The 13,271-nt window shown below is 34.5% G+C and overlaps 1 long non-coding RNA gene across 1 annotated transcript; it reads right to left on the reverse strand.

Moving 5' to 3' along the window:
* Positions 1 to 3,254: 3,254 nt before the first annotated feature.
* LOC145819510 (uncharacterized) lies at positions 3,255 to 3,941 on the reverse strand. The gene is made up of 3 exons (XR_014360259.1): positions 3,851 to 3,941; positions 3,488 to 3,779; positions 3,255 to 3,390 (listed from the first exon to the last, which is right to left on the reverse strand). It is a non-coding gene; the product is annotated as an uncharacterized LOC145819510 (long non-coding RNA).
* Positions 3,942 to 13,271: the final 9,330 nt, after the last annotated feature.

Raw genomic sequence — 13,271 nt, forward strand, 5'->3', positions numbered from 1 at the left:
TAACATGTTCCATTAACTAATCTAATGAGATGGAGTTTTGTAGTGACCTCAATCTCCACTGATAATTCATATTGTAACACATGTTACAACTAAGCCAAAAAAAAAAAAATTTGTTAGAATTAGAATATATTTATATATGTATTTTATAAAATATATACACGCTCCCATAAACACTACCAACCTTAAGAACTTCTATATGCTCTAGATCCCTCGCACCCTGCTGTTGTCCCCACCACCGCTTTGTGCAACCTAGGTATATCATTTAGAAACAAAATCAACATAATATTTGTCATGAATCATGATATTGCCGTACTTTATAGGAGTTGCATTTTGGCATATAATCCTAATGGGATATTTCTTTTTTGTGATTGTATCGGTGCTATTTTAATGCCCATGTCAAGTCATGCAAGGTGTATAAAAGCTTTCCCTCATAAATTTATGGATAATGAAAATTTTAGAGAAAGCTCTATGAAGCAACTGACTGAGTCTATTTTGCTGCATATACAAACAATATAGTCTTTGTTTGGTGCAGCTTATTGTAAGCTAAAAGTTAATAATTAGTCAGCAGAAGCTACAAGCACCACTTCCCCAACTTCTAGAGAATCAATTTTTTCAGCTTATATAAGTTATTTATGCCTAATAAGTTGTAAGTAGAAGTTGTATCAAACAATCTGATATAAATTCTCAAATTATAATAAACTATAACCAGGTCATGTAAGCTGTAACCATGGTTGTTAGAATTGTACGATTCACGATTCGATTCATATGATTTGATATGAATTTCAACAAAAACTATTTGAATCATGTTGTTGAATCAGAATTGAGTGAATCGTATGATTCATCTTTACGATTCGCTACAATTCATTGTGATTCACTGCGATTCACAGGATTTACTGCGATTAAGTTTTATTTCTATTTTCGTTTGCATAATGCATGAAACGTCATCGTTTTCACCAAACTATGAAGATATATAGAAGAAATTAATTAATTATATTGATATACGTGATTTTATATGGATATACATATATACAATTTAGTCATATTGATAATTTATTTTATTTTAAACACTATGTATTTTTATATGTATATAAATATAAAAAACTATATATCATATTAAATAAAAATAAATCTTACGACTCACAATTCGATATGATTCACGATTAACTATTTTAGCAAAATGATTAATGATTCAATTCTTGATTTGACCACATTGGCCGTAACAAACACCCCCATAAGAAGGTAAACAAAAAAAATTTGAACCGAGCATGATTTCTTGAAATTCATTTTGAACATTTTTGCCCACTTAAGAAGCACAGGTTGGACATGCAACATGGACATGTTAACATGACAATATTCAAAAAATGCAAGACATGACACGTGGGTACATGTATGAAATATTTTGTTTTATATACTTATTATATGTCATGTATGAAATATTTTGTTTTATATACTTATTATATGTCATGTATATGCATATGTCATTCAAAAATAATAAAGAAAAGCAATATAAAACTTATTCTTATAAATTTACATTTTTTTTTTCTTTTGTAATTGTATTCTCCGCTTTTTGTTCAAACTTATAATCATGGTTATCAAAATCACAATATGGAGATCCTAAACTACCAAAACAACTCAACTCGTCAAGGTTTTGAAAAGCGGTTGCGGTTGACGTAACGGTAGCGGTGATGCGGTTGCGGTTGCGGGGTGTAAAGGCCGTAGCGTAACGGTTGCGGTTACCGAAACTGTGAATTTTTTTATTTTTCGCACAATTTGCAAAAAACTTACCGATACGCATATTTTTTTTTTAGAATCATATTTATTGGGTTTTAAAATAAATTTTGATAAATTTTTCATAATTTTTAAGTATGATCCAATATATTTCATATTTTTAAATCACTACAAAATGTTTTTTTTTACATTTTATTTCAATAATTAATGACTTTATATGTCATAAATCCATATTCCACTTGTGGAAAAATTTTCTTTTATTGGACTTAGATGTATAAAATTATTTTTAATTATTATACTTGTGGAGGCATATGTACATTTTAACTCAAATAATTTTATAAAAGTATACATCCTTAATGGAAGAACTTGACAAAGTACATAACATCATAGCATAAATCACAAATAACAGAGAGTACATTTTACATAATGTTACTACTAAAATTACATAATGTCACAATCAAAATGAGTGACGTGGTGTATCTTGGGATTCAGATTGTTGAGCTTGATTGTTGCTGCTACTTTCACCCTACCAAAATGAGTGACGTGGTGCATCTTGGGAATCAGATTGTTGAGCTTGATTACTACTACCTTCACCCCATCCGGTAGGAAATGTATAAGTAAATGTGCAAATCATGTCATCCCTTTCTGTTTCGTGCACTGGGAGAGAAAATGGATACCTTCCCAGAAAAGGATCAACATACTCTTGTTGGGCTTGTTGATAATTTGGCAAACCGTATCCTACAGGACCATGTTGTTGAGGGGGCCAAGGATAATTTTGTTGAGGTGGGTAAGGATAGCTCTAGCTATCACTGCTATAGGATGGGTAAGGGTGATATGGATAACTATGGCTACTATCAGATGAATCAAGTTGTTGTTCTCTATTTCTTATTCTTCTTTCATTCCTACGTGTATCACTACCACGAAACCTCCTAGGTAGTTAGGGTAAAGGTGCAACAGGTTCTCCAATATCATAATGTTTCCCAACATCACATAATCCAAATCCTCCAATAAAATCTTCCCTTCCTGCACCAAAACTAGTACCATCACCGCCATCACCACCATTGTCACCGCCACCACCACCACCGTCACCGTGAGAAGTGCCTTCACCATCACCATCATCACCTCCTCCATCAGATGGTGTTAAACCACCACTATTATCACTTTGAGTTGGAGTAGGAGTTGAGCTTTGAGAAGTGCGTCGAGCTTGATATCTATGGGTGCCACCACCATCGTTTCCATCGTTGCCATCACCGCCATCGCCATTGCTGTCATTGCCACCACCAACATCATCATCTGAGACCAAATCTAGCCATTCAGAATTATTCACACCATCTAGTAAAGGATTTTCCCTTTCTTCTATCCATGGATTTATTGGATCATCTTCTTCAAATATGTAATCCAAGTTAATAAGATTAACACTCCTATCAACCTCCTCTTGGCTGCTTCTTTTAACGTGTCTCGATTTTAATCTCATGTTGTAGGTGATGAAGACTAATCTTTGAATTTTCTTATATTTCAATCTATTCCTCGTCTTCATATGGATGAGACTAAAAGTACTCCAATTACGTTCACAGTGAGATGATGTGGTGGTTTGACTTAATACTTTCACAGCTATTTTTTGAAGTTCAGGAGCACAACTGCCATGAATAATCCACCACTCAGCTGCACAAATTTGCATTACATTAGACATAAGTCAAAATATGATAAAAAATTATTTAAGTATTTATATATTGTAAATTTGTAATTTTGAAACTAAAACCTGGATTTGATTGTTTCCATGCTCTTTGTGCTAAAGGAGTACCAAAAGTTCCCTGTTTATCTCGAAACAGCAACAACTACAATTTGGACAATCATTACAAGTAACATTTGCAAAAGTAGATTATTACTATTAAAATTTAAATAATTGGTGCGTACTTGATTTGTTGCTTTCACTTGAGCATCCATATTAGGCTCCAGTCTGGTAATTACTTTTTTAAGTCCATTCATCACTTCTCTTATCATTTCATTGGATGAGGTAACACCATATTGGAATTGAGGATTTAAAAAATATCCTTCAAAAATAAGAAGGCAATTAATAATTGTAAATAAATATACATTTTATAATTGAAATCATAACACTTACCAGCCGCATGCAAATCTTGATGCAATTGAAAAGACCATCGAGTATCAATAATTTTCCAATACTCGGTGTAGTAGCGACAATCTCTTTTAATTACCAACTTTGCTCTATCTATAGCTTCATATATAAAACCCATTGTTGGCTTCTCATCCCATCAACCAACCTCAATACTCTGACTAGGGGCTCATGAACTTTACAAAGCTCTGTTACTTTCTGTCAAAACTCCTTTCCCAAAATAATTTTTTTCACATTGTAAGCCTGCCCAGTCTTTGCCTTCCCCCATCTAGAATTCTTCCACTCATCACTATTAAACATAGCTCTCAATTGTTGTTTATATCTAACAATACTCTCAATGGCATTAAAATTTGTAGCAAATCGAGTGATGGCAGGTCGAATCAATTCTCTACCTCCAGTGAATTTTCTCATTAAATCCAACACTCATCCACTATTATAAATGAAATTGGTGATGGTTTTACCATCTTCAATCACCTTTGCTACACTTTTCTTATTGGCTATGTCTTTTAGCATGAGATCGATACAATGTGCTGAACAAGCTGTCCAATATAAATGTTTCCTTTTTCTCATTAACATTTTACTAGCAGCTTTCAGTGCAGGTTCATTATCAGTTACCACTTCAACAACGTATTGTTCTCCAATTTCATCAACAACTTTATCTAACAACCCAAAATAATATTCAGCAGTCCTACTAATAATATTAGAGGCATCAATTGATTTGTGAAATATAGTACCTCTATTGCAGTACACTAAGAAGTTGATGATGTGTTGCCGAGTTAGACTGCTCCAACCATCACACATGATGGATACACCTCTCTCTGCCCAAATTCCCTTGAATGATCCTATCCATTCTGTCATTTCATCATGCTCCATGCCCAAATATACTTCAAAAACATCATAAGCACTAGGACCCTTTACTCCTGGCCCTACTTCAGTAGCAACATCAAGCATTGGTTGTGTATACTCTGAATCAACTGCATTGAATGAAATACGATTATAGAGTATAAACTTGGACACTGGCCGTTCCAATCTCTCTTTTAACTTCTGTAAATTCATTGTAGAGATTTTTCGCTGCTTTGTACTCTTGCACTTTTGGAGTTCTACATCCATTGCCCTCAACCTTACTTCAGGAGCATTGGGCTTAATCCAATTACGTCTACTCCCACCAGTTTCACGCACAGATTGTGATCGACGAAAAACATTAGCAATACCTGACCCCTTTGGCATTCTTTGAGCACTACCCCCTGCACCAGAACTACCGCCTACATCGTATTGTGATCCATGACCTGCAACACCTCGTCTAAATTGTTGCATTTCCTCCCATTATTGTTGTGAACGAATACTTGCTTGTCTAGCCCTGGTCATCTCTAGATCATAGTCAGAGTCATCATCTCGAAGATCTACAAAATCTCCCCCTTCATTTTCATCATAGAGATCATCTCCCCTAATATGGGCTTCCAATTCAGTTTTTCTCTTTTCCTTGTCTGCTTTACTCATTTTCTTATTTTGTAAAAGTTTCATCATTTCTTGCATCACGTCTCTACTAACATTAGGACAAGAATGCACTTGTCCTGTTTGATGTGCTAAATGTTGTTTGAAACGCGTAATCCCACCTTTAATGTGATGTCCACAAAATTTATAAATAATATGATGCCCAGTGCCTTCAACTTGAGTTTCAAATTTTCAACCAATATCATCACTTGAGGGTTCATCATTGGCACCCTTTTGTCGTGGCATTTTTGAATTTGAATTTGAATTCTGCATCATTGATACATTTTTTAAATTTATTTTTAAATGAAATGATTGTAAAAAAATATTTAAAATTAAATACTAAATAAAATAATTATAAAAAAATGCAACCGCTATTTATACATTTGGATTTTACATGCTAATATAATCATATAAAAATTAAAAAATAAATTATAAAAATATTTTTAAAAAAAGAAAATTTTGCCATAAAAATTGTTGTCACAACAATTTTTGTCATTAAAAAAAAATTGTTATCACAACACATTACAATAAAAAAAATAAAAAAATATTTATAATTAAATGTTAAATGAAATGATTATAAAAAAAATTCAACCACTATTTATACATTTGGATTTTACATGCTAATGTAATTAGGAATAAAGACATTTTTCACGGCATTAATTGAGCTATTGTTTTTATTTTTATTTTTTTATTTTATAGAAAGACATTTTTTAAAAAAATAAATAAATTTGTGCTATCAAATTTGTTGTCACAACACATTACAATAACAAAATTTTAAAAAAAAAATATTTCAAATTAAATATTAAATAAAATAGTTATAAAAAATGCAACCACTATTTATACATTTCGATTTTACATGCTAATGTAATCATATAAAAATTAAAAAATGAATTATAAATAATTTTTTTTGAGGTATTGATTTTTTTTTAAAAAAAGGCATTTTTAAAAAAAATAAAATTATGCCTTTAACAGTGTTGTAATAACAAAATAAAAAATATTTATAATTAAATATTAAATGAAATGATTATAAAAAAAAAATGCAACCACTATTTTTACATTTGGAGTTTACATGCTAATATAATCATATAAAAATTAAAAAATAAATTATAAAGAATTTTTTTTGAGGTATTGATTTTTTTTTCTTTTGAAAAGATATTTAAAAAAAAAATAGTGACTTCAACATTGTTGTCACAACACATCACAAAATAAAAAAATAAAAAATATTTATAATTAAATATTAAATGAAATGATTAAAAAAAAAATTGCAACAACTATTTATACATTTGGAGTTTACATGCTAATGTAATCATATAAAAATTAAAAAATAAATTATAAAGAAAAAAATTCTTACATAGTTATTTTTTGGGGTTCAATCACTTGAGTATTTGTTATCTTTTTGAATAGCCTGCAAGAAAAAAAAAATTCAATAAAAACTAACATATATAAAATGTATTAATATAATTATAGGTGTTATGATTTTTAGATATTATAAAAAAAATCAATCACTAATTATTATATATAAAATACTAAAAATAAATGCATAGCTCTAGATATATATATATATATATATATTTAAAAAAAATCAATCACTAATTATTATATAAAAATACTAAAAATAAATGCATAGCTCTAAATATATCACATAAATTTGGTAAGTTTTACAAAATTTAAAGTCTGAAAATCATTGTTAAAAAAAAATAATAAAAAAAAAAAATTTGCCAGACCACGGATGTATCTTCCCCAGGAAGCTGCACAAACAAAAATAAAATAAAATAAACAAATGCTATATTATATTATATAATTTATATACCTTCCCAAGGGTGTATCTTCACCAGGAAGCTGCACAAACAAAAAAAAAAAAAAAAAAGAAGAAGTAAACAGAAATGCACAGAAATGCTATATTATATTATATAATTTATATACCTTCCCAAGGGTGTATCTTCCCCAGGAAGCTGAACAAACAAAACAAAATAAAAAAAGACGTAAACAGATCAGAGGAGATGAACTTGTATCTTTCCCAAGAAGCAGCACTTCGGTTGAAAACGTAAACAGATCAGAGGCAGCACTTAAATTTTGTGTTGAAGAACAAAGGGGCAGCCGGAGAGTTACTGATTTCAACACAGAACAGAGGCAGTCTTGAAGATTCAACACAGGTTCATCTCCTCCCTTTTCCCTCTTCTCTCTTCTCTCTTCTCTCTCTCTCTCTATTTCTCACTCATATCATCCGTATTTCAGATCTAAAAATTTGTGGATGGATACGCCTCACCTCGAAGTGGTTCATGTGCTGTAAAGACAAAAGAGAAAAGAAATTGAACCAGTGCTGTAAAGACAAAAGACAAAAGAGAAAAGTGAAGATTGAACCAGTGCTTTGCTCTTTTGTCTTGAATTTGAATTTGAATTGTGAGTAACCGTTGAGCCATGTCACTTCGCGCCTTCTAACTGCTTCCATGCGACATAAACCCACCAATACCAATATTGTCACGACCCAAACCCGCCCCTATAGGTTTAGCACCGTAACCGGCCAGTAATCCGAGATTACCGAAGGCCTGCTTAACAGTAATACAGTAATATAGAGTACAGGGGCATGGCGGAAGCCAAAATAGTAAGTAAACAGTGTCCAATGAGCTATGACAGTCTGTATGCAAAAAGACTTTTTCATACATATAGACAATCAGTACAAAACAGTTTGTATAACATTTACAATTATCCAGGTCAGGGACTTAATCCCTATTAAGACAGTACAGTACGGTGTTATTAGTCTATACAATAATACAAAACAGATACAGAGACAGACGGGGGAAATTAAAACAACCCTAAGCCATAGCTTGAATGGGCTCGGAACCTCGCAGTGAGGCATATGGGTTGGCTTGACAAAACTGGAGTTTACCCTGACGTTTCTAGCAACGGTCCAGTGCCTGAACACCTACATATATATATGAGCAGTGAGCTAAAACCCAGTGAATAACATAATGCGTAAAGAGGTTAAGAATGAATGTCTTTACAGCATTGAAAGTAGTCAATTCAATCAGTATATCAGTTGTTCAGTCATTAAAGTCATATGTGGTACATCCAGTAGCAAAACAGTACAGTAGGTCTTATTAGACCGAACAGTCAGTTGATGGCCATCATATCAGTAAACAGTAGTGGTTCCAACATGGGAACCGACAGAGATCTCTGTAACAGTAGCAGTAACAATAACAGTAACAGCAGTTGCTAAGGATGCCACAATACAGTTCACAATTAGGACATCATTCATTCAGTAACAGTAACATTTCAGAAAACAGTACAGTTCAATTGTTCAGAAGATAATCATGTTTGAACACATCTTTACACAGTTGTTACTCACAGAGTTCTGGGCTACAGCTAAGCTAAAGCGCGTCCTCAGAAAGCCAATCCTACATAGTTGCAGAATGAACACACACTAAGCTACATAGTTGGGAAAATAATAACTTAACCCCTATCTTGACTCGATGTGGTTCTATATCAATATCCTCATCAAGATGCCTTAAACTAGGCCTAGGAATGCCTAGAATGGGATGGGGATGCAAAGATGCACTTTAAAAGCCTTTTTAAAATTTTCAGAAAACAGGGGTCCCGCTCGAGCGTCGATTACTCCCCTCGAGCGGACATGCAAACAAAGGTTTCCGCTCGAGCGCAGACTTACCCGCTCGAGCATACTGCAAAACAGTCAAAAGTGCTGGATAGGTGAAAATTACGCTCGATTGGACGCTCGACATCCGCTCGAGCGTAAGACACAATGTCCCGCTCGAGCGTAAATTAACTCGCTCGAGCGGACTGCAAAACAGAACAAAATGCTGGGAGCACGATTTCCACGCTCAAGCGCCAGTCACCCAACTCGAGCGTGAGTTCAAAATCTGGAATTCCCAGATTTGAACCTCAAGCTCAAATTCAACTTCAAGTGTATCAAATTCGATTCCTTTGGGCCTATTTCCTGGAAAATACTTGTAAATACATAGTATGACATGATTTAAAGCTCAATTTGTAAAATCAAGGCCCAACGATGAGGGAATTAAACCCAAATTCAAACCAAACTTTCAAGAACATGATGAATGTGCAACATGCATGAATTCAACAACTTTAAAGCTTCAAATGCTAGCTCAATTGAGCCAATTCTTTCCAAAACCAAGATGAGTTCATGGTCCAATGCAAAAATATAAACGTGCATGTACCAAATTCCATGTATTCAACCTCAAAATGCTAGATTATAAGCATGCATGCATGATTTATGCTACAATTCAACATATTAAGCCAATTCTAGACTCAATCCCCTAATTTTGACATAAATCATGCAAGAACAAGCTTAATTCATAAACAAGAGGGTGATTATACTACCTTAGGTCTCCAATGCAAGATAAGGGAGCTCAATTACAATCTATACTTCAATTCTTCAAGTTCTCTAGTCAATTCTCCAAGTTCAACTCAATTCCTCTCACTCCCTCACTCTAGTCGGCTAGAACAAGGAAATGGCTGAAGAAAGAAAATGTTTTGGTCAAGTGTGTATGAGGCTCAAAGTGTTTAGTTAGTGGGTCACTAGGCATGGCAAAGTTGTGATTAAGTCCAAGTTTACAATTTATCAATAATTAATCTAATTTAAACATACCAAATCACATTTTAATTACATATGCCATAAAATCACATAAATTCTAATTATCATAAATCATCAATCAATTTCAGATTCGACCGCCGATAAGGCCTTCAATTTGCAGTTTAAAGCATAAAACATAAATAGATAATTTAACAATCAATAGATAGATATGCATTTAAACTAGCACATTCAATCGATCAGTTCAGTATTGCAGTCGATTCAATTACTTATCATAATCAGTCTCAGTTTAGCAGTAATCAGTGGTTAATCGGTAAACAGTGGTGAGGGTTGTTACAGTCTCCCCTCCTTATAAAGAGTTTAGTCCTCTAAACTCGAGTTACCTTCATTTTGGAAGAAAACAGGATTCAAAGGGAATAGTTTAGGATATCTCTTGGCCATGTCATCTTCCCTTTCCCAAGTGGCATACACGCCACCATGGTTTTGCCAGTCAACTTTCACTAACGGAATCTCTTTGTTTCTCAACTTTTTGATCCGTCTATTTACAATCTGAACAGGCCGTTCCTCGTAAGTGTAGTCATCACTCAGCACTACACGAGTAGGTTCTATCACATGGAAAGGATCCCGGAGGTAGTTCCTCAACATAGAAATGTGGAAGACGTTATGTATATGCTCCATTTCAAGAGGAAGCGCTACTTGATACGCCACAGGATTGATTTTCTCAATAATCTCATACAGTCCGACATATCTCGGCGCTAGCTTGCCTTTGACTCCAAAACGAGTCTGGCCTGTCATCGGTGTCACTTTCACAAAAACGTGATCACCTACTTCATACTCTTTGTCTCGTCTTCTGACATCTGCATAACTTTTTTGTCGGTTCTGTGCGATTTTCAGTCTTTGGTGTATCAGTTTTACTTTTTCAATCGTTTCATATACAATCTCGAGCCCAAGTAAAGGCCCGTCTCCAACTTCTACCCAACAAATCGGAGATCTACATTTTCTGCCATACAATGCCTCAAAAGACGCCATACCAATACTTGAGTGATAACTGTTGTTGTAGGTGAATTCGGCTAATGGCAAGTAGCTTTCCCAGTTTCCCTGAAAATCAAGGACACACATTCTCAGTAAATCCTCCAGAGTCTGGATGGTTCTTTCTGACTAACCATCTATCTAAGGATGATAGGCACTACTCAGTCTCAGTTCAGTACCCAATGTAGTCTGTAGGCTTTGCCAAAATCTCGATGTAAACTTCGAGTCCCTATTAGAAACAATGGACACAGGCACTCCATGCAATCTAACAATCTCATCAATATAGAGTATAGCCAATTTGTCCGCATTATAAATTATTTTGACAAGTAAGAAATGAGCAGATTTAGTCAGTCTATCAACTATAACCCAAATTGAATCCATACCTTTACTAGAGCGAGGCAAACCAACAATGAAATTCATGGTGATATATTCCCATTTCCACTTCGGTATAGGTAAGGGCTGCAGTAAGCCTGCGGGTCATTGATGTTCGGCTTTAACTTGTTGGCAACGAAAACATTTTGATACAAAATCAACAATATCCTTCTTCATTCCCGACCACCAGAAATTCAATTTCAAGTCTTGATACATTTTTGTATTTCCTGGGTGGATAAACAGTTTCGAATTGTGGCCTTCTTACAGAATTCTTCTTTTCAGTTCAGAGTCATTCAGTACACACAATCTTCCCTGAAATTTCAGTACATTATTTTCAAATTTGAAGTCCGGTTTCGGTTTAGGTTCCCGCTCTTCAATGATCTTCTTCAAGAAGTCATCCTGTTGCTGTTTCTCTTTAATCTCTTCAATTAGTGCCGGTTGAGCAGAAATAGCAGCTATTGTTCCACCTTGTTCTCGCAAAACAATCTCAATTTCTGATTTTTCAAGGTCACAAAGCAACTCTTTCTGTCCAGTGAGTAAACAGGCTAAGTTCCCAATCGATTTCCGACTCAATGCATCGGCAACGGTGTTGGCTTTCCCCGGATGGTACAAAATCTATAGGTCATAGTCTTTAATCAATTCTAGCCATCTCCGCTATCTCATGTTCAGTTCTTTCTGTGTGAAGAAATATTTCAAACTCTTATGGTCAGTATATACTTCACATGTAGCCCCATAAAGGTAGTGACGCTAGATTTTCAATGCAAATACTACTGCAGCAAGTTCCAGATCATGGGTCGGGTAGTTCTTTTCATGCGGTCTCAGTTGTCGGGAAGCATAGGCAATAACTCTCCCATTTTGCATTAAAACACATCCCAAACCCTTATGAGAAGCATCACTAAAAATGGTAAAACCATCCGCACTTGAGGGTAGGGTAAGAACCGGTGTAGTCACAAGCCGAGTTTTCAACTCTTGAAATGCTGATTTCCTTTGGTCAGTCCAGTCAAATGATATCCCCTTTTGAGTCAATTGTGTCAACGGTAAGGCAATTTTGGAGAAATCTTTGACAAATCTTCTGTAATATCCAGCTAATCCCAAAAAGCTTCGGACTTCTGTAACATTTGTTGGTCTAGGCCAATTCACTACTGCTTCAACCTTCTGTGGGTCAACTGAAATTCCATTCTTGCTAATAACATGTCCCAAAAACATAACATGATCAAGCCAAAATTCACATTTAGACAGTTTAGCAAAAAGTTTCTATTGTTTTAGGGTCTGTAAGGCAAGTCTCAGATGATGTTCATGTTCTTCTTTACTCTTGGAATAAATCAGAATATCATCTATGAATACAACAATAAAGTCATCGAGGAATGGTTTAAAGATTCTGTTCATGAGGTCCATAAATGCAGCAAGTGCGTTGGTAACTCCGAAAGGTATAACTAAAAATTCGTAATGTCCATACCTCGTTCGGAAAGTAGTTTTATCAATGTCTTCTAGTTTAACTTTCAGCTGATGATAATCGGATCTGAGATCAATCTTAGAGAAAACTTGGGCACCCTGTAATTGATCAAATAAGTCATCAATACGCGACAATGGATATTTATTTTTCACAGTTACCTTGTTCAATTCACGGTAATCGATACAGAGTCTCAGTGAGCCGTCTTTCTTTTTCACAAATAAGACAGGTGTGCCCCGCGGTGAAGTACTAGGCCTGATGAACTTTTTGTCTAACAGTTCTTGCAGCTGAACTTTCAGTTCTTTCAATTCGGTAGGTGCCATTCTGTATGGAGCTTTAGATACTGGCTGTGTACCCGGAATTACATCAACAGTGAACTCAATCTCCCTATCAATCAAATCCCCTGGGAGACTATCTGGGAAAACATCTGGGAATTCTTTGACTATAGGAATACTGTTCACATTAGCATTATCATCAGTAGGTACAGCCAATACATAACACAG

The sequence above is a fragment of the Camellia sinensis genome, chromosome 2 (genome assembly GCF_055761805.1).
Source record: "Camellia sinensis isolate YWXY chromosome 2, ASM5576180v1, whole genome shotgun sequence".
Taxonomy (NCBI): Eukaryota; Viridiplantae; Streptophyta; class Magnoliopsida; order Ericales; family Theaceae; genus Camellia; species Camellia sinensis.